General features: G+C 45.0%; 1 protein-coding gene across 2 annotated transcripts in view; it reads right to left on the reverse strand.

The window, feature by feature from the left end:
* MAP3K13 (mitogen-activated protein kinase kinase kinase 13) overlaps nt 1-27,431 on the reverse strand; it is a 229,474-nt gene that overhangs the window by 137,519 nt on the left and 64,524 nt on the right. Inside the window, exon 1 of one of the 2 annotated variants that reach the window (XM_073551553.1) lies at nt 3,074-3,418. The exons of the other annotated variant lie outside the window; for it this stretch is intronic. The gene's annotated coding sequence lies outside the window, so the exon portion shown is untranslated. Of the gene's footprint in view, nt 1-3,073; nt 3,419-27,431 lie in introns of those variants that run through there. 2 annotated transcript variants of the gene reach the window in all.

Below are 27,431 nucleotides of genomic sequence, written 5' to 3' on the forward strand. Positions count from 1 at the left end.
ACACAGATATATCCAGGACATGGGCTACAAGTGTCGCATTCCAGGTGTCAAGCCACTCATGACCACTAGACAATGCCAGAAGCATCTTACCTTGGCAAAGGAGAAAAAGAACTGGACTGTTGCTCAGTGTTGTTTTCAGATGAAAGTAAATTTTGCATTTCATTTGGAAGTCAAGGTCCCAGAGTCTGGAGGAAGAGTGGAGAGACACACAATCCAAGCCGCTTGAGGTCTAGTGTGAAGTTTCCACAGTCAGTGATGATTTGGGGAGCCAGGTCATCTTCTGGTATAGGCCCACTGTGTTTTACAAAGACCAAAGTCAGGGCAGCTATCTACCTGGAAATTTTAGAGCATTTCATGCTTCCCTCTGCCGACAAGTATTTTGGAGATGAAAATTTCATTCTCCAGCAGGACTTGGCACCTGTCCACACTGCCAAAAGTACCAATACCTGGTTTACAAACAACAGTATCACTGTGCTTGATTGGCCAACAAACTCGCCTGATCTTAACCCCATAGAGAATCTATAGGGCATTGTCAATAAGAAGATGAGATACAGCAGACCCAACAATGCAGATGAGCTGAAGGCTTCTATTAAAGCAACCTGGGCTTCCATAACACCTCAGCAGTGCCACAGGCAGATCGCTTCCATGCCACATTACAATGAAGCAGTAATTGATGGAAAAGAAGCCCTGACTAAGTATTGAGTGCATTTACTGAACATACATTTCAGTAGGCCAACATTTCGGATTTTAAAATCATTTTTCAAGCTGGTGTTATAAAGTATTCTAATTTACTGAGATAATGACTTTTGGGTTTTCATTGGCTGTAAGCCATAATCATCAACATTAACAGAAATAAAGATGTGAAATAGATCACTCTGTTTGTAATGACTCCATGTAATATAGGAGTTTCACCTTTTGTATTGAAGAACTGAAATAAATCAACTTTTTGATGATATTCTAATTTTGTGAGAAGCGCCTGTATGAACCAAATGCTGGAGGATTGTCCATCTTTAGTATATGAGAACACCAATTGACACTTCTGCCAGTAAAGCCATCACAAAAGTCAATTACCATTATAAAATGCCAGACTGATACAGATTAGCATAAAAGAGGAATTATCTAATCTAATAAAACAGAAAACCCCTGCTCAATCATACAAGTTGATGGTCTGTATATTACCTGTAGCAATTCCATAATGCAAAAGAAAAAAAAGCAAAACTATAAATTATTAAGCACTTAACCTTTATAAATATATGCATCTACAACACCAAAGCAATTTTCTTTTACACTCACCTAAAAGCAGTGCTGTGTCCTTAAATGGCTTATTCAGATGCACCACTGGAGCTTTCTCCTTAGATCATGTGTAAAGTAAAGGATCCATCTGTAGGATGGATAGTATATGGAAACTGGGAACCATCAACTTGGCGCTGACCTTTGCCGTCATTTTCTTAATGACCAGCACTCTGTCATGACATGTGCATTGATATACGCAATAAAATGTGGAATATGTGATAATGCAATCAGGACCCTTGTCTTAAGTCATGAGTATCACATAGACCCAAGTTGCTTCTTAGTGATGGTCACATCATACAAGCCAAAGTATTTTTACATAAAATCTGCCCCTCTTTGTAAAAACAGCCAAGAAACCGACGCACCTTCAAATAGTGCAAAAAGGTGAAGAATAATTCATACTTACGTAATACATCTTCTGCATAACCTATGAATCAATGCATAGCTAAGATTCACTGTGATGATGCAGGGATACAACAAGTCCCAGCATTCCCTGAAGCTTCTATTTCCAGAGCGTTAATGAACCAAAGATGCCTACCATTACTCTTATATATCACAAAATGTCACCCCACCCTATATGTCGAAAATTATGTAAAAAGTGAATTGAGTGTGTGCGAACCCGAAGGATGAGCTGCGAATAATAAAAAATTGGGGAAAAAAATGAGCTATCTCAGTAACTCATGACAAAGCACAAATATATACCAAATATACAGTATAGGGAGAATACCCACAGTAAGATACCTAATAATTGCTACACTTTCTGACGTTATTTCCATTCTGACACATGATAATAACTGAAGCAGATTGTACATTGCAATCATTCATAAATCCAGATGCAAATCAGATTTCTACCCCGTTAGATATGACGTGCTTCAGCATAAAGTGTATTGCACAATCCCCCAAGCTTTTCTTACACGTAATTTATATTATTATTTTTTTGTGTTAATATTATTTATATTATTACTTTTTATGCCATTCTTATTTATGTTATTCCGGTATATCATATTATTTATGTTGCTATTATTTTAACAGTGTAAAATAATTGAAATTGTTTTTAATATTGTATAATAAAATATTAGTTTTAATAGCTATAGTGTTACATTTTGAAAAAAGAGTAGATGAATACACTGTACTGACCCCCAGGCCCAAAACACACTTCTGTAAATTACATTGAAAAAAAAATGTTTCCGAACCTTCCTGCGACAACTGTTAACTCATCCCCTGCTACAGCGCTATCCAGAACACAGGCACCGTCCGGTGGACCACAACTAAACACACAGCCGACATAAAATGAGAATATACGTTATAATATAGAGAATGGCCACAAAGTAGAAGTGACGGTTTACCGGTAAATCCTAAAGTTGTAGAAGGGATCATCCGGGGGTTGGAAAGACTCCAGAATTATGGATGCAGAAGATATGGAAGGGTTGTGTGCCTCCTGCAGAAATGTTCTGCTCCCCTGCTGCTTATCAGCTGTGGCCCAGTATAGTCTTACAAAGGAAAATTGCACTTCATTTAGAAGGGGGTTTGACAGGCAGCAATGGTTACAATACAGCAGCTGAGCATCTGTGTGGCAGGATCCATCCTGGACAAGGAGGTATCAGGTTTCTGGTTCCACAGCATCATTTTTTTGGCCCTAGAGATCTTATGAGACAGATGGACCATCATCCATCCATCTGTCTTTCGTAGCACGAAATCACACTTGCCCCCACCCTTGCTACTACCTCTGTGCCCCCCTTGTAGGGAATTAAACAAAGAGGTTACGCTGACAGCTGATACTCACATTGCTGCATAAGGCTGGTGTCCATGTTCCGGCTTTAAGGATGCCAAGAAAAAGAATGGGCTAGTAACAAATCAGGAAATATAGATGCACTGGGATGCGGAGGAGGGTTGGAAAATAAAATTGTAGGGGTAGGAAAGATGCCACCCACACAATCTTGCAACCCACTGCAAAGCGAGCCCTGGGCTCTTCTGACGTCACAGGAGATTCATGAATGGAGAGGGAAGAGCTGCTTTAGGATTCAGCACAGGGCTCTCAGTGACGTCCACAATGAGCTGAGCTGGAAGGGGGAGTGAAAACAGCCAATACTGAGCACTGCACATGCAGCCGGCCCTCCCCACAAAACCAACGAATAAGCTGAGCCTACCAATCACATGTGCCTGGAAGGGCAGCCATCCAAGACACAGAAATCCTAAATGTATGTCTTTATAAATATACGGACATATGCACAATGCATACATACATAAATATACACAACAATCATCCCTAACATTAAAACCACAGACAGGTAAAGTGAGTAACATTGATTGTCTCGTGACATTGGCATCTGTCAATGGGTGCGACCTATTAGGCAGTAAGAGAACAAACACTTCTTAATGTAGATGCCAGAAAAAATGCAAGGATTTCAGTAACTGCACTCGTTTCCTTTTAAGCCCCGATGCGCTACATGAAAGTATTGGTCCTGGCTGGATGTGTGGACTTGTGCTGTGAGTGCAGACTGCATGTAGCCGGTTGTGTGGGCTGGCCAGGACCATGGGTTACACAGTTCAATAAAAGATATGGTTGTTCAAACACAAAGCCTTTCCTGAACGATAACTTGGCAAAGGTTATATGCAAGGGATAGCAGGTGCAAAGTCTTATGGACGTTTTGTGTACCGTGAAGCATTTTCCCGTTACACTGCATCCTTCCTCTGTAGTTCTACTCCAAGGCTCTGCCGACTCACTGTTTCATCCTGTGTCACCAAAACCCAGCCTGAACACCACAGTCCTGATCAGCAGGTCTCTCAACTTGCTCAGAGGTTCCGTGTCCTATTTCTTCCACTACTGGGGCCATGGATCTACCACTCGGGACCCCACAAGTCCCATGAACTCAGTCCTGTTTAGGCCTGTTACCTTTGTGATTTGTGACTCAGCGTCCTATCCACAGATGCCACCTCTGGAAGGCTACTGTGACTAATCAGTCACCTATTCTTCAGGATATCGCTTTCCCTGTCCTTAAGCCTCCTCTTTTTGTGAATTACCCAGCTGCAGCAATGCTCACGTTACACTTGCACGCTGTCTTGGGGTCATACTTGACTCCGAGCTTTCCTTTGCCCCCACATTCGATCACTGGCTCGCTCTTGTTATCTGCACCTCAAAAACATTTCTAGAATTTGACCTTTTCTTACTTTTGACTCTGCAAAAACTCTTACTGTTTCTCTTATTCATTCTCGTCTCGACTGTTGTAACTCTCTTCTAATTGGTCTCCCTCTTACCAAACTCTCCCCTCTCCAATCTGTCTTGAATGCTGCAGCCAGGATCATATTCCTCACCAATCGCTACACCGATGCCTCTACCTTGTGCCAGTCATTACACTGGCTACCCATCCACTCCAGAATTCAGTATAAGGCCGGGGTCACACTAACCGACGCAAAATACGGTCAGTATTTTACATGCAGAATACGGATGAATGGCCCCTAAACAGTGCTCCGTATGTCATCCGTAATCAAGGTTTGGTCGCGTATTTTGCGCATGTAAGCATCCGTATGTAATCCGTATGGCATCCGTATGGCGAGATTTTCTTGCAGGGTTGCAAAATGGACATATAACGGAGCCCTATGACAGGGTTTCTAAAAGAAACCAAAGAATAGATATAGACACATAGAATGCATATATATATATATATATATATATATATATATATATGTATTCTATGTGTCTACATCTATTCTTTCGTTTCTTTATTAAACCTGTCGGTGTGAGTTTACGGTATAGCGCACTGAATTGCCGGCTTTTGTAAAGGACACCGGGTGCGTATTTCTCGCAAGTCACATGTGTGGTCCGTGTGTAATCCGTATTTTTTGCGCACCCACAGACTTGCATTGGCGTACTACGGCCGTAGTACGCTAACGATCAAAGCATGCTGCGATTGGAACGGACCGTAGAATACGGATGAGAAATATACGGCTGGTGTGAGGGACCCCATAGAGAATCATTGGTCCGTGTCTAATGCGTGCTTTTAGCGCCTCTCACTCGGCCGTATTCCTCGCCAGTGTGACCCCGGCCTAAACATATTATCCTCACCCACAAAGCCCTCCATGGCTCAGCACCACCCTACATCTCTTCCCTTGTTTCAGTATACCACCCTACCCACGCCATCCGTTCTGCTGATGACCTCAGGTTAGCATCCTCAATAATCAGAACCTCCCACTCCCATCTCCAAGACTTTACACGTGCTGTGCCAATTCTTTGGAATGCACTTCCCAGGTCAATATGATTAGTCCCCAATCCCCACAATTTTAAGAGTGCCCTGAAAACGCATTTATTCAGACTGGCCTATCGCCTCAACACATTAACCTAATCTATCCCTGTGTGGCACAGCCAAAAGTTTTACCATAACCAGGTTCCTCGCATCATGTTCCCACATGCTTTATGCATCCATTAGCCCTCTGTGTCTGTATTGTTACATACTTAACATTATGGCTGATCCAAACAATCAGGGCAATTGTTACCACCCACCTTTCGTGTCTCCCTCTTTCCTCATAGATTGTAAGCTTGCGAGCAGGGCCCTCATTCCTCTTGGTATCTGTTATAATCTATGTGATTATTGTTATGCTGTAATGTCTATTGTCTGTACAAATCCCCTCTGAAATGTAAAGTGCTGCAGAATATGTCGGCGCTATAGAAATAAAATTTATTATTATTATTATTATTACACTCTAAACTCCAACTCCCTAACTACAGGAAGCAGTCACTTGCCCTAACACTAATCCATTCCCACTGTAGGCTGGTCCAAAAGATTTACACTTTATTACCCTAATGTCATTACCTTAACTACCATCAACTATCTATTTCTATACTATCTATACTGTATATTACTAACATTACTTATCTTACATTTCAACACAGTTCACATGACACAATATATACAAAGATGCGTGACGTAATACACATTATACAATGCACATCATGTGATTGGTGTCTTTAAGGATAGGAGTGCTGCAGCACAGTCCACCATCTTTACTTGGGCATCTCCAAAATGGCAAGTCTTATGGAGCATTCCCCATATGCAATTGTTACTACTCCTACCAGAAGTGGTCCAAAAAAGGACCAGAGGTGAACCAGTATCAGGATCACTGGCATCCAGGGCTCACTGATGGACGAAATAAGCTAACCTGTCTGGTCTGATCAAACAAAAGAGATAGTGTAGTACAATTTATTGAAAATGTTAATGTTGGCTATAGTAAAAGTGTCTCCTGAGTATCCTGTCCATTGCTTAAAGCACATGTACATTTAATATTCACTACTCAACCTTAAAATTAAATATGAAAATTGCCTATTCAGAGAGGAAGAGGACTTGAACTCTATAGGGCCACATTGAAATTGCAACACCACGAATGGAGAGTCGTTGGAATATGGAAATCACAGAATGATAATGATATTAAATAGGATAAATATTTTTGAAACATCTCAATTTATTTAGTATCAATTATAAGTACAATGCATGCACCTACAAGCCTTGACATGCTATAATAATAATCTTTATTTTTATATAGCGCTAACATATTCCGCAGCACTTTACAGTTTGCACACATTATCATCACTGTCCCCGATGGGGCTCACAATCTAAATTCCCTATTAGTATGTGGGAGGAGTTTACCTGGAGGAAACCCACGCAAACACGGGGAGAACATACAAACTCCTTGCAGATGTTGTCCTTGATGGGATTCAAACCCAGGACCCCAGGGTTCTGCAAGGCTGCAGCGCTAACCACTGAGCCACCATGCCGCCCTATTGCTATTAAGATCCCCTGCTGCCAGCTTGCTTTACATCAAAGACAAAAGCGGGACTCATCACTGAAGAGGATACACATCTATTCAAGACTCCATTACCATCTTGCTCTGCACCATGACAGCTGAATATTTGTGTAGACACTGTTTGATGCCTTGGTATGAGACATTTAATTTTATTTGCCATTTCATTTGCCCGATGCCCCTCCTCCACCAATGCTGACTGTGGGAGACAGCGAGCGGGAGGGCACAGTGCGGCCCACGGACCTCAGGTTTTCAGCCCCACAGCTGTCTTGGTTCACGGGCCGAACTGAGACAGCCAGAGGGCCGGATGTGGCCCGCGGGCAGCTCTTTGCCCAGGTCTGGTTTACACACACAGATAGGTAGATATGGGATAGATAGATAATAGATAGATAGAGAGAGAGAGAGAGAGAGAGATAATAGATGATAGATAGATATGGGACAGATAGACGGCACTCGGGACCGGAGTGTGTGGCTGCATGTACTTCTATGCAGCTGAACGCTCCAGTCCCGAGTGCAGTGCCGAGTCCTGAGGTGCGAGACTCATGCGAGTTTCTCGCATGTCTGACCCCAGCCTAAAATACCCCAGCATTTCTTTTAATAAATATTTTTTTTTTTAAAATGATGTTGGCTCCCGTGCAATTTTCTGCGCCAGAGAGGGAAAGCCAGCGACTGGGAAGGGGTTATTACCCATGGATCTTCCCAGGCTATGAATAACCTTTACTGGCTATTAAAATAGGGGGACCCGAAAAGAAAATGACGTGGGGTCCCCCTATAATTAATAGCCAGAAAGGCTATCCAGACAGCTGCGGGCTGATATTCATAGCCTAAGAAGGGGCCATGGATATTGCCCCCCCAGCTACAAACACCAGCACACAGCGCCAATTCTGCCACTTAGCCTCTCTGTTCCCACTGCCGTGTAGTGGTGGCATATGGGGTAATAAGGGGGTAATGTCACCTTTGATTGTATCGTGACATCAAGCCCAGTTAGTAATGGAGAGGCGTCAATAAGATGTATGTAAAGGGTTAAAAAAAGACACAGCCAGAAAAAAGTATTTTAATGAAATAAAACACCACACAGTTTTGCCATTTTATTATATGCCTAATTCCCCGAAGCCCCCGATCTCCTGAAATAAATAAACACAAATACTTCCTGTCCGACTTGGTCCTTAATAACGAGTGTCCCACGATGAGTTCAGCTCTGCTACATCTGGATCCATGACATCCAGAGATAGCAGAGCTTGTAGATGACCACCGGAGATCTCCGGCAGTCACCTACACTGTAGTTCTCATGGTCTGCTGACCGTGAGAACTAGCCTAGTGACCGGAGATAACCCCCGGTCACGTGCATGGCAGTTCATGCAGTAACACATCAGTTCTCGCGGTAAGCTAAGTTATCGCGAGAACTGCAGTGGATGGGTACTTTCGGTGGTGGGAGGAGGTAAGACTTTATTTAAATTAGTACACATGCACAGTAAGCTGCGTTTACGCAGTTATTATGCATGTGACTAATCATTAGATAAGGTTTTACCACATCTAATGAAAGTCTATGGTAAATTTACAGTGCGGTGACGGAGCGTCGCCGCATTGTAAAAAGACATGCTGCATCTTGTAACGCATAGTGGAGGCGGGATTTCTTGAAATACCCTACACTATGATGTAACATCTGGACACTGTGTATTTGACGCTGAGGCTGTACGCAGCGTCAAACACACAGCGTTTTCTGACAGTGGAAACTTACCCTTACAGTAAACAAAACTAACAATGACAGACCGGTACAGAGGGAAGAGGACCCTACCCTTGCGGGCTTACATTCTATAGGATTATGGGGAAGGAGACAATAGGTCGGGGGTTGCAGTAGCTTCGATGGTGTTGAGGTGGCTGTGTTGTAATTACAGGTTGTAAGCTTTTTTGAAGAGATGGGTTTTCAGATTGCGATTGAAGGATCCATATGTGGTGGATAGCCATACTTGTTGGGACACAGAATTCTAGAGGATGGGGGATATTCGGGAGAAGTCTTAGATGCGATTGGGTGACGAGCGAATAAACGTGGAGGAGAGAAGGAGGTCTTGGAGGACCTGAGATTACGTGAGTGAAGATATTGAGAGATTAGTTTGGAAATATATGGAGGAGAAAGGCTATGGATGGCTTTGTAGGTCAGTGTTAGTAGTTTAAACTATATACGCTGGGAAATTGGGAGCCAGTGAAGGGATTTGCAAAGAGGGAAAGCAGGAGGGTAGCGAGGAGAGAGATTAATTAGTCGGGCAACAGAGCTAAGGATGGACTGGAGGGGAGAGTGTTAGAAGGTAGGCCATAGAGTAGAATGTTGCAGTAGTCGAGGCGGGAGATGATTAGGGCAAGCACAAGCATTTTGGTAGAGTGAGGGTTGAGGAAAGGACGGATTCTGGAAATATTTTTGAGCTGGAGGCGGCAGGAGGTGGTGAACGCTTGGATGTGCGGTTTGAAGGACAGAGCAGAGTCAAGGGTTACTCCGAGGCAGCGGATTACCAGGACAGGGGAAAGTGTGATTTCATTTATTGTGATAGATAGATCAAGTAAGCAAGGTACAGTATGCGAGATGGATGAAAGATAATTAGTTCAGATTTGTTCACATTGAGTTTGAGGAAGCAAGATGAGAAGATGGAGGATATGGCTGATAGACACTCTGGGATTCTGGAGTGCAGAGAGGTGACATCTGGGCCAGAGAGGTAGATCTCAGTGTCATCAGCATATACAGTTAGGTACATATATATTTGGACAGAGACAACATTTTTCTAATTTTGGTTCTAGACATTACCACAATGAATTTTAAACAAAACAATTCAGATGCAGTTGAAGTTCAGACTTTCAGCTTTCATTTGAGGGTATCCACATTAAAATTGGATGAAGGGTTTAGGAGTTTCAGCTCCTTAACATGTGCCAACCTGTTTTTAAAGGGACCAAAAGTAATTGGACAATTGACTCCAAGGCTATTTCATGGACAGGTGTGGGCAACCCCTTCGTTATGTCATTCTCAGTTAAGCAGATAAAAGGCCTGGAGTTGATTTGAGGTGTGGTGCTTGCATTTGGAAGGTTTTGCTGTGAAGGAAACATGCAGTCAAAGGAGCTCTCCATGGAGGTGAAACAAGCCATCCTTAAACTGCAAAAGCAGAAAAAACCCATCCGAGAAATTGCTACAACATTAGGAGAGGCAAAATCTACAGTTTGGTACATCCTGAGAAAGAAAGAAAGCACTGGTGAACTCATCAATGCAAAAAGACCTTGGCGCCCACGGAAGACAACAGTGGTGGATGATCGCAGAATAATCTCCATGGTGAAGAGAAACCCCTTCACAACAGCCAACCAAGTGAACAACACTCTCCAGGAAGTAGGCGTATCAATATCCAAATCTACCATAAAGAGAAGACTGCATGAAAGTAAATACAGAGGGTTCACTGCATGGTGCAAGCCACTCATAAGCATCAAGAATCAAAAGGCTAGACTGGACTTTGCTAAAAAAAAATCTAAAAAAGCCAGCACAGTTCTGGAAGAACATTCTTTGGACAGATGAAACCAAGATCAACCTCTACCAGAATGATGGAAAGAGAAAAGTACGGCGAAGGCGTGGTACAGCTCATGATCCAAAGCATACCACATCATCTGTAAAACACGGCGGAGGCAGTGTGATGGCTTGGGCATGCATGGCTACCAGTGGCACTGGGTCACTAGTGTTTATTGATGATGTGACACAGGACAGAAGCAGCCAAATGAATTCTGAGGTATTCAGAGCCATACTGTGTGCTCAGATCCAGCCAAATGCAGCCAAACTGGTTGGTCGTCGTTTCATACTACAGATGGACAATGACCCAAAACATAAAGCCAAAGCAACCCAGGAGTTTATTAAAGCAAAAAAGTGGAATATTCTTGAATGGCCAAGTCAGTCACCTGATCTCAACCCAATTGAGCATGCATTTCACTTGTTAAAGACTAGTGTTGAGCATTCCGATACCGCAAGTATCGGGTATCGGCCGATATTCACTGTATCGGAATTCCGATACTGAGTTCCGATACTTTTAGCATATCGAATACCGGAATCGGAAGTTCCCATAATGCTATGAGCCAGTTTGATGTGATTCAGCCAATGACAATCCTCAGAAGTGTGGGCACATCCTGTTAGGCATGTAGGCATGTTAACTAATGGCATGGCTGTGATTGGCTGCTGAAATGATGTCATGATGCACTATAAAAGCCGCCGCCGCCATTTCGGGTTCACTCTGCTGTGAATTCAGTTAGGGACAGGCTGCTGTTCAAGACTGTGAGGGACAGTTAGAGATAGCGATTTTCACAATCATAGTGTGCTTTACCCAGGCTACATAATCCACCACTGTAGCTTTCTTTTGCCTTGCAGCAGTGTTCACAGCTGTCTGCATGGTCTGTGTGAGTGCAGCTCACGCTGAGTAGTGTGTCCTGCAGCCATGTCTGGTTGTAGGCCGCTCAGCGTGTGTCACTGCCTCATACATATTTTTCTTTTTTTGCTGCTCATTTTTCATTCTCCTATTAGTGTGCACTGAGCATCCATCCGTATCCATATACGTTGGATGCAAACACTATAGGAGTAGACAGCGGAGCCTCTCTGCAGACTTTCAGTGCTAGTGCCCAGTTTGCTGCACTGTTCACGGCTGTCTGAGAGGTCTCTGTGTGTGAGTGCAGCTCACGCTGAGTAGTGTGTCCTTCAGCTACGTCTGGTTGTAGGCCGCTCAGCGTGCGTCACTGCCTCACACATATTTTTCTTTTATTGCAGCTCATTTTTTATTCTCCTATTAGTGTGCATCCATCCGTATCCATATACGGTGGTTGCAAACACTATAGGAGTAGACAGCGGACCCTCTCTGCAGCCTTTCAGTGCTAGTGCCCACTTATCTGCACTGTTCACGGCTGTCTGAGAGGTCTCTGACTGTGTGAGTGCAGCTCACGCTGAGTAGTGTGCCCTGCAGCTACGTCTGGTTGTAGGCCGCTCAGCGTGCGTCACTGCCTCACACATATTTTTCTTTTATTGCAGCTCATTTTTTATTCTCCTATTAGTGTGCATCCATCCATATCCATCTACATTGGTTGGTTGCAAACACTATATAGGAGTAGATAGAGGAGCCTTTTTTCTGGCTTGTGCCCTTCAGCTGCAGCCAGATTAGTATTACCCTATTTTTTGGAGCCTCATCTTTTGCATTGTAGGTTACCTTCCTGCATTGTAATAGCTCCAAAAAGTTTGTGATACTATCGCTTTCAAATCTTTGGTCACATCCTTTTAGTTTTTTTTCAAAAAAACAAACAAAATAAAGTTCACCAAACACTCCATTTGACAGTTGTGTAGGCCACATTAGCTCCTATTAAAGTGTAGTCCACACACACACTTCATAAAATTAGTGTTTCTTATACCTGTTACCAGCTGTTCAGGAATAAGCACACTAAGCCCCCCCTTTGTACTTTTCTGCCTATCTTTATCAGTCTACCAAGATGAAGAAGGCAGGGAGTAACGCACGTGGGCTTGGGCATGGAGTTTCAGCAGGGAGAGGACGTGGGGATTCTGCAGGGAGAGGACGTGGGGATTCTGTGCCTGCTGCGGGCACCAGTGAGTCAGCATCCCCCAGTTTTAGCAGGCAACAGTCCTTTATGCGCAGCTTTGTAGGACCTCGCCGTACCCCACTGCTGCGGGAGGAACAAATTGAAGCCGTTGTCGGATGGATGGCAGCTACCGCATCGACTTCAATGACTTCCACGTCCTCTCAGGGCCAGAGCACTGAAGAGCAACCATCTGTCGCTTCACCACCTGCCAAAGTGTCCAGGCAGTCAGAGAGCCCTGGACAGGAGCCATCACAGTCTCTACTTCTGTTCTCTAAATCTGTTGGCTTGGAAAGAGGGGGACAGCCAAGCAGCATTCAAGAATGTGAAGAAGAGGGAGTATGCAGTGATGCGCAACTTCTTTGTCCCTCGGAATCTGAAGAGGCGGGTGGGCCAGTCCCTATGGTCAGCACACCTCAGTACGCATCAGATGATGATGAGACTCTGGTGCCACTTTCTGTTGCGTACGGCGCTGGCGAGACAACCCAGGAGAAGCAGGTGTTTGAAGAGGGGAGTGTAGATGATGAGGTCCTTGACCCATCATGGCGTGAGGAACAGGAAGGTGGTGGGAGCAGCTCTGAGGAAGAGATTCCCCGAACGGCCAAAACAGGAGGGAGAGGGAGGGGGCAGACTTGGTTGCCTGTAGCCTCCACTTCGGCACCCATTAGGAGCATTCCTCTTTCAAAAGACAAAACGGGGGCTCCCAAGACTTGCAGCGCGTGGTCCTTTTTTGACACAGTTGCAGATGACATTTGCTTTGTCAAATGCAAGCTGTGTCATCAGAAAGTCAAAAGAGGGAAAAATGTCAGCAACCTCAATACCACAAATATGTGGAAACATGTGCGGACCAAGCACGAGGTGGAGTTACACAGACACACTGAAGATGTAGGCCAACGTACAGCACCACCTACCACCTCTTCAGCTAGTGTTGGGGCCTCTTCCTCCAGCTCACACACAGCTGGTTCGGCTTCCTCACAGGATCGCCAAGGAAGAACCTCTGACACTGTTGTCCGGAGACCCAGTGACATTCCACCCACAGCACCACGTTCCCAGTCATCCTCACACTTCCAGGCCACTCTACAGCCATCGGTAGCACAGGCATGGGATAAAAGGCGGCCATACTCGGCAAACCATCCCCGAGCACAGGCTCTGAATGCTGGCATTGCCAAACTACTGGCCCTTGAAATGCTCTCATTCAGGCTGGTGGAGACTGACACCTTCCGGAACTTCAAGGCATTGGCAGTCCCACAATACACCGTGCCGAGCCACTTTTATTTCAGCAGGCAAGCCATCCCTGCCCTGCAAAAACATGTGGAGGGAAAAATAAAAAACATGCGCTACTAAACGCCGTCAGTAGCAAGGTCCACCTGACCACCGATGCGAGGACCAGTAACCATGGATAGGGACGATACCTTTCCCTCACTGCCCATTGGGTCAATGTTGTGGAGCCGGGTACAGATCTGGAGAGTGGCGCTGTACGTGTTCTGCCAACTCCACGGATTGCAGGAATCCAGTCTCTACACATTGACTCCTCCTCCTACTCAAGTTCCTCAGAAACAGCGCTGCAGGAGAATGTTACGACCGATATGAGCACAGCCATGGCCAAACGTCAACAGGCCATACTCAAATTAATTTCTTTGGGGAATCGAAGCCACACAGCGCAGGAGCTCTGGAATGCCTTCAAGCAGAAGAGCGACGTGTGATTTGTGCCAGCGAATCTCCAGCCGGGCTTGGTAGTGTGTGACAATGGCCGAAATCTGGTGGCAGCTCTGGGCCTAGGCAACCTCACTCACATCCCGTGTCTGGCACATGTGCTGAACTTGGTCGTTCAGAGCTTTCTGAGGGACTATCCGGATCTCGATGCACTGCTGCACAAGGTCCGCATAGAGTGTGCTCACTTGCGGCGTTCCAGCACGGCAAGATCGCGCCTTGCTGCTCTGCAGCGCCCATTACGCCTTCCGGAACATCGCATCATGTGTGACCTACCCACCAGGTGGAATTCAACGTTACATATGTTGGAGCGGTTGTGTGAGCAGCAGGCAGCAGTCATGGAGTACCAGCTGCATCAGGCGCAAACAAATCGCACTGTGCGCCGGTCACACTTCAGCACCACTGAGTGGGACTCTATGAAGGACATCTGCCTCGTTTTGCGTGCCTTCGATGATTCCACGCGGATGGCGAGTGCAGATGATGCACTAGTCAGCATGACTGTCCCCCTTATCTGCCTGCTTCAAAAAACACTGCAAGCACTAAGGGAGGGGGTTTTGGAAGAGGTGGAGGATGAGGAGTCACAAATGCCATCTGCTTCTGGACAGTCTGCGCTACATGGTTCCTCACAAAGGCCTAGGCAGGGGACACTTTGTGAGGAGGATGAGGAGGAGTCAATGGAGGAGGAAGACATCTCTCCAGAGGAGGGAGGTACACAATGCTCTAGTCAGTATATACAGCTAGGGTGGGGTGATGCAGAGTAGGCAGAGATGACGACTCAAGCAGAGGACAGCGTTTCTTTGGCATGTGGGAGTCTGCAGCACATGGTTGATTTCATGCTGCAGTGCCTGAGAAACGACCGCCGCATCGCCCACATTCTCAACATGACTGATTATTGGGTGTACACCCTCCTAGATCCTCGCTACCTGGACAACTTACAAAGCCTCATACCACCGTTGAACCGGGAGCGTAAACTGCGGGAGTACCAAGACACACTGGTGCAGTCCATCATGTTCTCCATTCCACCCGACAGCAGTGCTGCTAGTGCTTTACAAAGCAGCTCTGTGTGTCGATGCAGTGGAGGAAGCTCGGCACAAAGAGGGAGCAGAGGCAGCGCCTCAGCACAAGGCAAGACTACTATGGCCCAAATGTGGCAAAGTTTTGTGTGTCCGCCACAAATGTCTACACCATCACAGACGGCTCCAGTCAGCAGGAGGCAACGTTTCCATCAGATGATGACAGACTACATGTCTTGCCCTATCAGTGTACTCCCAGATGGCTCTTCCCCCTTCAAGTTTTGGGTCTCTAAGCTGCATACATGGCCAGAGCTTAGCCAGTATGCATTGGAGGTGCTGGCTTGCCCTGCTGCCAGTGTATTATCGGAACGCGTCTTTAGTGCCGCAGGTGGTGTACTAACAGACCGTCGCACGCGACTATCCTTCGATAACGTTGACCGGCTTACTTTTCTGAAAATGAACAAGGCCTGGATCTCGCCAGAATTTGCCAGTCCTCTTCCAGACTAAATAATTGGTTGGCAACAGTATCCAGGTCTCCTGTTGTGTTCATGTTTCTACCACCTGAACTGTAATCCCTGGGCTTCAACACAGCCAGTTGTCGCTCAGAAGTGCCATCTGCACAGAGAAAAACACTTGCTCCTGTGTTAGTGGGGTTCAGTAACGCCAGCTGCTCCCCTGCTGTGTGGACGGCAAAGTCTCCTGCTCCCTTCACATTCAAACTACTACTGATTTTTAACCATGCTCCACTTAGGCCTCTGGCTTCACTGTCTCTAGTTTTTCCCTTGGCCTCCAACCCCGCCAGTTTCTGCTCAGAAGTGGCATCTGCACAATCCACACTTGTTCCTGTGTTACTGGGGCTCAGTCACGTCAGTTGATCCCCTGATGTGTGTCCGGCAATGTCTCCTGCTCTGTCCACATTCCCATTACTAGTAGTGGGAATGTGGACAGAGCAGGAGACATTGCCGGACACACATCGGGGATCAACTGACGTGACTTAGCCCCAGTAACACAGGAACAAGTGTGGATTGTGCAGACGCCACTTCAGAGCAGTGACTGGCGGGGTTGGAGGCCAGGGGAAATACTAGAGACAGTGGAGCCAGAGGCCATAGTGGAGCACGGTTACAATCAGTAGTAGTCTACAACCTATAATAAACTTGCTGCAAGTTGGCCTCCGCCTGCTGCATGATTGATCCTGGGCTTCAACACAGCCAGTTGTCGCTCGGAAGTCCTGTCCGCACAGAGAAAAACACTAGCTCCTGTGTTAGTGGGGTTCAGTAACGTCTGCTGTTCCCCTGCTGTGTGGAAGGCAATGTCTCCTGTTGCCTCCACATTCAAAAACCATCAGGCCTCTGCCTGCTCCATGCTTGATCCTGGGCTCCAACAACGCCAGTTGGTGTTCAGCAGTGCCATCTTCACAGAGTAAAATACACTAGCTCCTGTGTTAGTGGGGTTCAGTAACGTCAGCTGTTCCCCTGCTGTGTGGACGGCAATGTCTCCTGCTGCCTCCACATTCACAAACCATCAGGCCTCAGCCTGCTCCATGCTTGATCCTGGGCTCCAACAACACCAGTTGGTGTTCAGAAGTGCTGTTTTCACAGAGAAAAACACACTACCTCCGGTGTTAGTGGGGTTCAGTAACGTCTGCTGTTCCCCTGTTGTGTGGACGGCAATGTCTCCTGCTGCCTCCACATGCAAAAAACATCAGGCCTCAGCCTGCTCCATGCTTGATCCTGGTCTCCAACAACGCCAGTTGGTGTTCAGAAGTGCCGTCTTCACAGAGCAAAACACACCAGCTCCTGTGTTAGTGGGGTTCAGTAACGTCAGCTGTTCCCCTGCTGTGTGGGCAGCAATGTCTCCTGCTGCCTCCACATGCAAAAAACATCAGGCCTCAGCCTGCTCCATGCTTGATCCTGGGCTCCAACAACGCCAGTTGGTGTTCAGAAGTGCTGTTTTCACAGAGAAAAACACACTACCTCCGGTGTTAGTGGGGTTCAGTAACGTCTGCTGTTCCCCTGTTGTGCGGACGGCAATGTCTTCTGCTGCCTCCACATGCAAAAAACATCAGGCCTCAGCCTGCTCCATGCTTGATCCTGGGCTCCAACAACGCCAGTTGGTGTTCAGAAGTGCCGTCTTCACAGACAAAAACACACCAGCTCCTGTGTTAGAGGGGTTCAGTAACGTCAGCTGTTCTCCTGCTGTGTGGAAGGCAATGTCTCCTGCTGCCTCCACATTCAAAAACCATCAGGCCTCTGCCTGCTCCATGCTTGATCCTGGGCTCCAACAATGCCAGTTGGTGTTCAGCAGTGCCATCTTCACAGAGTAAAATACACTAGCTCCCGTGTTAGTGGGGTTCAGTAATGTCAGCTGTTCCCCTGCTGTGTGGACGGCAATGTCTCCTGCTGCCTCCACATGCAAAAAACATCAGGCCTCAGCCTGCTCCATACTTGATCCTGGGCTCCAACAACGCCAGTTGGTGTTCAGAAGTGATGTCTACACAGACAAAAACACACTACCTCCTGTGTTAGTGGGGTTCAGTAACGTCTGCTGTTCCCCTGTTGTGTGGAAGGCAATGTCTCCTGCTGCCTCCACATGCAAAAAACATCAGGCCTCAGCCTGCTCCATACTTGATCCTGGGCTCCAACAACGCCAGTTGGTGTTCAGAAGTGCCGTCTTCACAGAGAAAAACACACCAGCTCCTGTGTTAGTGGGGTTCAGTAACGTCTGCTGTTCCCCTGCTGTGTGGACGGCAATGTCTTCTGCTGCCTCCACATGCAAAAAACATCAGGCCTCAGCCTGCTCCATGCTTGATCCTGGGCTCCAACAACGCCAGTTGGTGTTCAGAATTGCCGTCTTCAAAGAGAAAAACACACCAGCTCCTGTGTTAGAGGGGTTCAGTAACGTCAGCTGTTCTCCTGCTGTGTGGAAGGCAATGTCTCCTGCTGCCTCCACATTCAAAAACCATCAGGCCTCTGCCTGCTCCATGCTTGATCCTGGGCTCCAACAATGCCAGTTGGTGTTCAGCAGTGCCATCTTCACAGAGTAAAATACACTAGCTCCTGTGTTAGTGGGGTTCAGTAATGTCAGCTGTTCCCCTGCTGTGTGGACGGCAATGTCTCCTGCTGCCTCCACATGCAAAAAACATCAGGCCTCAGCCTGCTCCATACTTGATCCTGGGCTCCAACAACGCCAGTTGGTGTTCAGAAGTGCTGTCTACACAGACAAAAACACACTACCTCCTGTGTTAGTGGGGTTCAGTAACGTCTGCTGTTCCCCTGTTGTGTGGACGGCAATGTCTCCTGCTGCCTCCACATGCAAAAAACATCAGGCCTCAGCCTGCTCCATGCTTGATCCTGGGCTCCAACAACGCCAGTTGGTGTTCAGAAGTGCCGTCTTCACAGAGAAAAACACACTAGCTCCTGTGTTAGTGGGGTTCAGTAACGTCTGCTGTTCCCCTGCTGTGTGGACGGCAATGTCTCCTGCTGCCTCCACATGCAAAAAACATCAGGCCTCAGCCTCCTCCATGCTTCATCCTGGGCTCCAACAACGCCAGTTGGTGTTCAGAAGTGCCGTCTTCACAGAGAAAAACACACTAGCTCCTGTGTTAGTGGGGTTCAGTAACGTCTGCTGTTCCCATGCTGTGTGGACGGCAATGTCTTCTGCTGCCTCCACATGCAAAAAACATCAGGCCTCAGCCTGCTCCATGCTTGATCCTGGGCTCCAACAATGCCTGTTGGTGTTCAGAAGTGCCGTCTTCACAGAGAAAAACACACTAGCTCCTGTGTTAGTGGGGTTCAGTAACGTCAGCTGTTCCCCTGCTGTGTGGGCGGCAATGTCTCCTGCTGCCTCCGCATGCAAAAAACATCAGGCCTCAGCCTGCTCCATGATTGATCCTGGGCTTCAACACAGCCAGTTGTTGCTTGGAAGTGCCGTCCGCACAGAGAGAAACACACTAGCTCCTGTGTTAGTGGGGTTCAGTAACGTCTGCTGGTCCCCTGCTGTGTGGATGGCAAAGTCTCCTGCTGCCTACACAGTCACACTACTACTGATTTTTAACCGTGCTCCACTTAGGCCTCTGGCTCCACTGTCTCTAGTATTTCCCCTGGCCTCCAACCCCGCCAGTTGCTGCTCTGAAGTGGCGTCTGCACAATCCACACTTGTTCCTGTGTTACTGGGGCTCAGTCACGTCAGTTGATCCCCTGATGTGTGTCCGGCAATGTCTCCTGCTCTGTCCACATTCCCATTGCTAGTAGTGCTAGTCTATGGTGCCTGCAGTTTCGGTGCTTCCTATGTGGGCTGCGGGTTCTGGTAATAAAGGCTGGTTCCGTAGTGCCAATAGGACAAGCACCCCCTGTTGGACAGTGGGTTTCAGTAACTGCGTCCTGCTCGCGGCCTTGCAACTTTGTTTATTATGGGTACCTTGTGCTACCCATCCAGGTTCCAGCACCGTCAGCTAGTTTTCGGCAGTGCCTTTGGCCTAGGTGCCTCCTTCTCAGTATCCGAGTTCCAGCAACGTCTGCTGGTCCTTGGTAGTGCTTTCTAGTACAGGTACCTCCTGCTTAGTAACCATGTTCCAGCACCATCAGCTGGTCCATGGTTGTGCCATTGGCTCTTGTTCCTTCTGCTGCCCCTCCAGGTTCCAGCACCGTCAGTTGGTCCTCGCTAGTTCCATTTGCTCTTGTTCCTTCTGCTACACATCCGGGTTCCAGTACCGTCAGCTGGTTCTCGGCAGTTCCTCAGCCTTCTTGTACCTTCTGCTACTTTTCCAAGTTCAAGCTTGTGGAAATGGTTTTTGGTTCTCACTCTGGATCTCCCTGACGATGACCCTGAAGACGACGACCCTGAAGACCACACCGAAGGAGACCAAAAAGATGACCCTGAAGAAGATGACCAAGAGGACAAAGAACATGAAAACAACCACCAAGATGCCAAACAACAAGAGACAGAAGACCAAGAAGCAGAAAAACCAAAAACAGAAGAACATTAAGCATAAGACTAAAAATCAGAGCAAACGATATTATCTAAATTATAAGCAGAAGAAGACTAAGCAGTGTATGGGGGTGAGTCCGTTCCTCCTCGTGGTGCCCCTGGAAAATGGCTGCTGCTGCAGGCCAAACTGAACGCGGACAAATCCTGTTGTAAATCTTTTGTGACAGGCAGAACGGAAGGTGTAATCTTCAAACTTTTATAGATAACAACTACAGGAATGCCTATCACAAATAAGAATATGATGAAGAAGAAGAATAGGAAGAAGATGAAGAAGTAGAATATGAAGAAGAATAATCGTTGAATAAGAAGAATATGAATAATGTACAAAAAAAGAATAATAGGAAGTAGGTGAAGAAGAAGAAGATGAGTAAGGTGAAGAAGAAGTTGATGAAAAAGATGCTGCTGCTGCTGAGGATGATGAAGGAGAAAGTGTGGGAGAAGTAAAAAAGAAGGTGAAGAGCATGGAAGTAGTGAAACATACATATCTGACAAAATATAAAAGAGGTTAACATAGTCAATATCTTTGTAACTCCGAACGTCTTTAAAAAAAAAATTTAATTCCAGCTATTCAATTTGATTGGGCTAAACCTCTATGGCTTTAATGTCTCCTACACCTCCCACAATACATTCTACATTATTATTAGTTGTTTTTCTTCATGTAGAATTAACCTGCAAGGAAAGAAAGGTTTTTTTTTAATTCCGATATTTCTGTTCCATTGACTTGAATGGGACTCCCGGGATCGGAATCGGCGATACCCGATCCTTTTTTTATATCGGCCGATCCAATCCGATCTGATATTTTTCAATATCGGGTGGTATCGCTCAACACTATTAAAGACTAAACTTCAGACAGAAAGGCCCACAAACAAACAGCAACTGAAAACCACCGCAGTGAAGGCCTGGCAGAGCATCAAAAAGGAGGAAACACAGCGTCTGGTGATGTCCATGAGTTCAAGACTTCAGGCAGTCATTGCCAACAAAGGGTTTTCAACCAAGTACTAGAAATGAACATTTTATTTACAATTATTTAATCTGTCCAATTACTTTTGGTCCCTTTAAAAACAGGGTGGCACATGTTAAGGAGCTGAAACTCCTAAACCCTTCATCCAATTTTAATGTGGATACCCTCAAATGAAAGCTGAAAGTCTGAACTTCAACTGCATCTGAATTGTTTTGCTTAAAATTCATAGTGGTAATGTCTAGAACCAAAATTAGAAAAATGTTGTCTCAGTCCAAATATATATGGACCTAACTGTAGATGGTACTGGAAGCCATAGGACTTTATGAGTTGTCCCAGGCCAAGGGTATAGATTGAGAAGAGAAGGGGTCCTAGGACAGAGCCTTGAGGGACACCAACAGAGAGGGGGCAAGATGAAGAGGTAGTATGGGAGTAGGAAATGCTAAATGTGCGGTTGGTAAGGTATGAGAAGATCCAGGATACGGCAAGATTTTTTACACCACAGGAAGAGAGAATCTGTAGTAGGAGGTAGTGGTCAACTGTGTCGAAGGCAGAGGACAGGTCTAGAAGGAGGAGTATAGAGAATTGTCTATTAGCTTTGGCTGTAAGTAAGCCATTCGTAAGTTTGGTCAGGGCAGTCTCAGTGGAATGGTGGGGACGGAAGCCAGATTGTAGGTTGTCGAAGAGCAAGTTAGATGCAAAGTGAGAGCGAGTTAGATGCAGCGTAGACATGCTTCTCAAGGAGTTTGGAAGCAAATGGGAGCATAGATATGGGGCGATAGCTGGACATAGCCCTCGGGTCAAGGGATACTCAGATCTATTATACTTTCCTTCTGATTGTTCCTCTCCTGGTTTTGGCTTACAAATACTGAGGTAAAATACTGACCAAATACTCATCGTGTGAGCTTGGCCTGGACTACATGCACTACTGACCCCATTCCCTCACATCTCCTCCAGTCTCTCTCTCCAGTCGTCACAACTTACCTAACTACAATCTTTAATCTGTCCCTCTCCTTGGGCATTTTCCCATCCTCCTTCAAACACTCTATCGTTACTCCATTACTAAAGAAATCAGCTCTCCACCTATCCTGCACAAACTACAGACCAGTCTCCAATCTCCCCTTCATCTCTAAACTTTTGGAGCACCTTGTCTACTTCCGCCTTACCCGTTACCTCTCCACTTACTCCATCCTAGACCCTTCACAGTCTGACTTCCGCCCCCTACATTCGACTGAAACAAAGTTATCAATGACCTTCTGACAGCAAAATGTAACGGTGACCACTCTCTGCTCATTCTTCTCGACCTTTCTGCAGCTTTCGACACTGTTTACCACCGTCTCCTACTCTCTAGGCTCCAGTCTCTAGGCATTAAGGACACTGCTCTCTCTTGGTTCTCTTCCTATCCTTCTGACCGCTCCTTCAGTGTTTTGTCCACTGGTTCCACGTCATCTCCTCTTCCTCTCGCTGTTGGGGTACCTCAGGGCTCAGTCCTTGGCCCCCTTCTCTTCTCTCTATACATGGCCCCAATTGGACAGACCATCAGCAGATTTGTCTTTCAGTACTTTCTTTATGCTGATGACACACAACTATACATGTCATCCCCGACTTTACCCCCACTGTACTACAGAACGCCAGTGACTGTCTGTCTGCCGTCTCCAACATCATGTCCGCTCTCTATCTGAAACTCAACCTCTCAAAAACTGAACTTATTCTGCTCCCGCCATCTACTAACCTCCCTAAATCTGACAATTCCCGCTCCTTGAGTGGCACCATAATAACACCCCGGCAGCAGGCGCGCTGTCTGGGTGTTATGTTTGACACCAATCTCTCCTTCACATCCCATATACAATCTCTTGCCCGCTCTTGCCTCTTACACCTAAAGAACATCTCTAGAATCTGCCCTTTTCTCACCATGGAAAGAACAAAACCCCTCACTGTCGCATTGATCTACTCCCACCTGGACTACTGCAACGATCTATTAATTTGCCTCCCCTTTACTCCAATTTCCCCTCTCCAGTCCATACTTAATGCAGTAGCCAGGGTCATCCATCTGGCTAAAAGGTACTCGGACGCATCCGCTCTTCGCTAGTCCTTATATTGGCTGCCCATTCATTATAGGATACAATTCAAAGTACTTGTTCTCACACACCAAGCTCTCCACAGTGCGGCACCCCCCTACATCTCCTTCCTCATTTCTGTCTATCGGCCTAACCGACCGTTGCGCTCTGCAAACGACTTTTGACTAACCTCTGCAGTAATCCGTACCTCCCACTCCCGACTCCAAGACTTCTCCTCTGGAATGCTCTTCCCCAAGAAATTAGGACTATCCACAATTTGCATTGTTTTAGGCACTCCCGCAAAGGCATTTGTTCAGAGCGACCTATCACGTTCACTAATCAAGTCATTCACTCCCTCAAGATGGCTGGACCATCATTGTAAATACACACCTGTACTTTGTATCTCCCCCACCTCATTGTAGATTGTAAGCTCTCAGGGTCGTCTTATTTTGCTTTAATTATTGTATTATTAGCGATGTTACTTATGACTTGTATTTTGGAACTGTTAAACTGTAAAGCGCTGCGGAATATGTTGGTGCTATATAAATAAAGATTATTATTATTATTATTATTATTATTATTAAGAAAAATTAATAGCGTCTGAAAATGCCCTTAGGATGCCATTCAGGTGTCCGATTTTCACCATGTGTTTTACTGTTTTCTATCCAATTTGTGGAGTAAATTCATCCATTCAAGGAGTACGTCTGCAAAAATAATGACAGCACATGGATGTTGTCTATTTTCACTAAATAATTCTAGAAGAAACATGGGAAACCTCTATTATTTTTCTCCTATGAGAAAAGCTTTATGAAATTATTAACCTGGATGAAAAATAGGACTGTCATTAAAAAATTTAAATTGTCACCCAGCTATTCTGTATAAACATTTGCAAACCTATAAAATCAGTGCCCACATTGTGAATTTTAGCATTCTTATGGAAAATCTAGGTGACAACCCCGACCCTTGCAAGCACTTTAACCATATTGGTTATCCCTGGCATATTCAGGAATAGGTACAACAGAAACATAACACTGGTCAACAGCATTTTTGGTGCCAAAGATATTTCATCGAATTTAGGGTATTTTTGAGGTGCTGATTCTGAATATGTCATCAGTTTTGCCAGATTGGCTCAAGTTTTTGAGATTTTTGGTATCTTATTTATAGCACTTGTTGGTAAATGCGACGCATCATCTCATTAATTTCTTTGGATTAGTACTTGAACTGAGCAGTTCTCAATATAGTTTTGTGTTAATTAGTGTTCTAAAAGTTTGTTCATAGCTTGATTTTTGCACTAACTTTATGTTGTTGTCTGTTTTCCAGTGAAAAGCATGAACTCATCAAGAAGAAGTTGTCTTAACGATCCAGACTCATTCTGTTACATTTGTGGTGAATACACACTGCCAAAACATAGAAGAAACATAACAGACTTCGTAAAAAAAGTGTATTTTGCCTATTTTGGGGTTATGCTTGGGGACCAAGACAAGTTTTGGGCACCACACATAGTGTGCAAAGCATGTATCGAATTATTACGAAAATGGAGCAAAGGACAAAGAAAAAGCTTCAAATTTGGTGTTCCAATGGTGTGGAGAGAGCCAAAAAATCATCATGATGACTGTTATTTATGGTAAACACAGGTACAGGCACATCTTCACAATGAGGGACAGGCCTTCTTGCAGATTCCATGTTACTCCCATTTTCGTTTCTTATGCTTATTGAATCCTTGCACTTGCACTGCACAGAAATAACAGTCATCATGATGATTTTTTGGCTCTCTCCACACCATTGGAACACCAAATTTGAAGCTTTTTCTTTGTCCTTTGCTCCATTTTCGTAATAATTCGATACATGCTTTGCACACTATGTGTGGTGCCCAAAACTTGTCTTGGTCCCCAAGCATAACCCCAAAATAGGCAAAATACACTTTTTTTACGAAGTGTGTTATGTTTCTTCTATGTTTTGGCAGTGTATATTCACCACAAATGTAACAGAATGAGTCTGGATCGTTAAGACAACTTCTTCATGATGAGTTCATGCTTTTCACTGGAAAACAGACAACAACATAAAGTTAGTGCAAAAATCAAGCTATGAACAAACTTTTAGAACACTAATTAACACAAAACTATATTGAGAACTGCTCAGTTCAAGTACTAATCCAAAGAAATTAATGAGATGATGCGTCGCATTTACCAACAAGTGCTATAAATAAGATACCAAAAATCTCAAAAACTTGAGCCAATCTGGCAAAACTGATGACATATTCAGAGTCAGCACCCCAAAAATACCCCAAATTCATTAAAATATTTTGGACACCAGAAAAAAAATTTTTTTTCGTTGACCTGTGTAATGAGTTTGTTCAATGTCCCTACATACATACGCATGCAAAATAAACCCATCACTAGGCTGATTGGCTTTTCGTCTGATGATTACACAACGCACATTTGTATATGTGAACAGGTCCATTTACACAAACATTTCCATTCTATGTATTTCCGCTTGAGCTATCTGAGCACATTTTGCTAGGGGCTCCTCATGACGGCAGAAGTACATTTCCTTTGGATGCACTTGCATTTCCTTAAGAATAAATGCATTAGAGGCTATCCTACACAATAACGCAAAGCAAAATTAAATTCACTGAACCTCTGAAGATGGAAAACAGAGAAATTCTCCATTTAAAAGGAAGAGTACTTTATTGTCTGAGGAACTACCATCAATATGGATTCTAAAATGTTGCTATGTCCAGACAGTTCATGCACTAAATGGCTTTATTGTGTACTTATCATCATATAGCAACAGAGGCTCTACAACTACATAAAACCTGGTGAGCAAGAAATATAATTTATATGGACATTTAATGCAGAATTCACAAGCTGGTCAGGTGAGACTAAGACCTTATGCAAAAGGAGGAGCCATAGACATGTACAGTTGGTAAGGAAAGTATTCAGACCCCTTTCAATTTTTCACTCTTTGTTTTATTGCAGCCATTTGGTAAATTCAAAAGAGTTCATTTTTTTCTCATTAATGTGCACTCTGCACCCCATCTTGACTGAAAAAAACCAGAAATGTAGAATTTTTTGCAAATTTATTAAAAAAGAAAAACTGAAATATCACATGGTCATAAGAATTCAATGTTTTGTGTCAAAATCAGGTGCCTCGGCTTATACACGAGTATATACGGTATGTCAATTTCAGTCTCATGTAAAAAGTTCTGCAGTATTCGTGTGTCAAAATAATCAGAGAAAGATGTCCAGATTTAACCTTGTCGGATGTCTTTTGAAAAAGTTACCCTGTGTCTGACTTATTTTTACTGTACAATACATGTCCAGATACCCTTTTTTGTTTTATGCTACAAATTGTATTGAAAAATGTGCTGCGAACTGAGCGAAGATAACTGAAAGAGCATTCACAATTACAGTTTTTCCATATCACAAAAACAAAAGATACCAAGCACATCCATTAAAGAAACACTTCAGGCAAAGCTAGAGTTATGAAAAATGGTGCAAAAAAGTGGTGCCCTCATCCATAGCAATAAAAAGGATGGCATATTTATTATTATTATTATTATTTATTGTTATAGCGCCATTTATTCCATGGCGCTTTACATGTAAGGAGGGGTATACATAATAAAAACAAGTACAATAATGTTAGACAATACAAGTCATAACTGGTACAGGAGGAGAGAGGACCCTGCCCGCGAAGGCTCACAATCTACAATGGATGGGTGAGAATACAGTAGGCGAGGGTAGAGCTGGTCATGCAGCGGTTTGGTCGATCGGTGGTTACTGCAGGTTATAGGCTTGTCGGAAGAGGTAGGTCTTCAGGCTCTTTTTGAAGGTTTTGATGGTAGGTGAGAGTCTGATATGTTGTGGTAGAGGGTTCCAGAGTAGGGGTGATGCGCGAGAGAAATCTTGTATGTGATTGTGGGAAGAGGAGATAAGAGGGGAGTAGAGAAGGAGATCTTGTGAGGATCGGAGGTTGCGTGCAGGAAAGTACCGGGAGACGAGGTCACAGATGTATGGAGGAGACAGGTTGTGG

The sequence above is a fragment of the Dendrobates tinctorius genome, unplaced genomic scaffold, assembly GCF_039654945.1.
Source record: "Dendrobates tinctorius isolate UK_male_01 unplaced genomic scaffold, ASM3965494v1 ptg000177l, whole genome shotgun sequence".
NCBI lineage: Eukaryota > Metazoa > Chordata > Amphibia > Anura > Dendrobatidae > Dendrobates > Dendrobates tinctorius.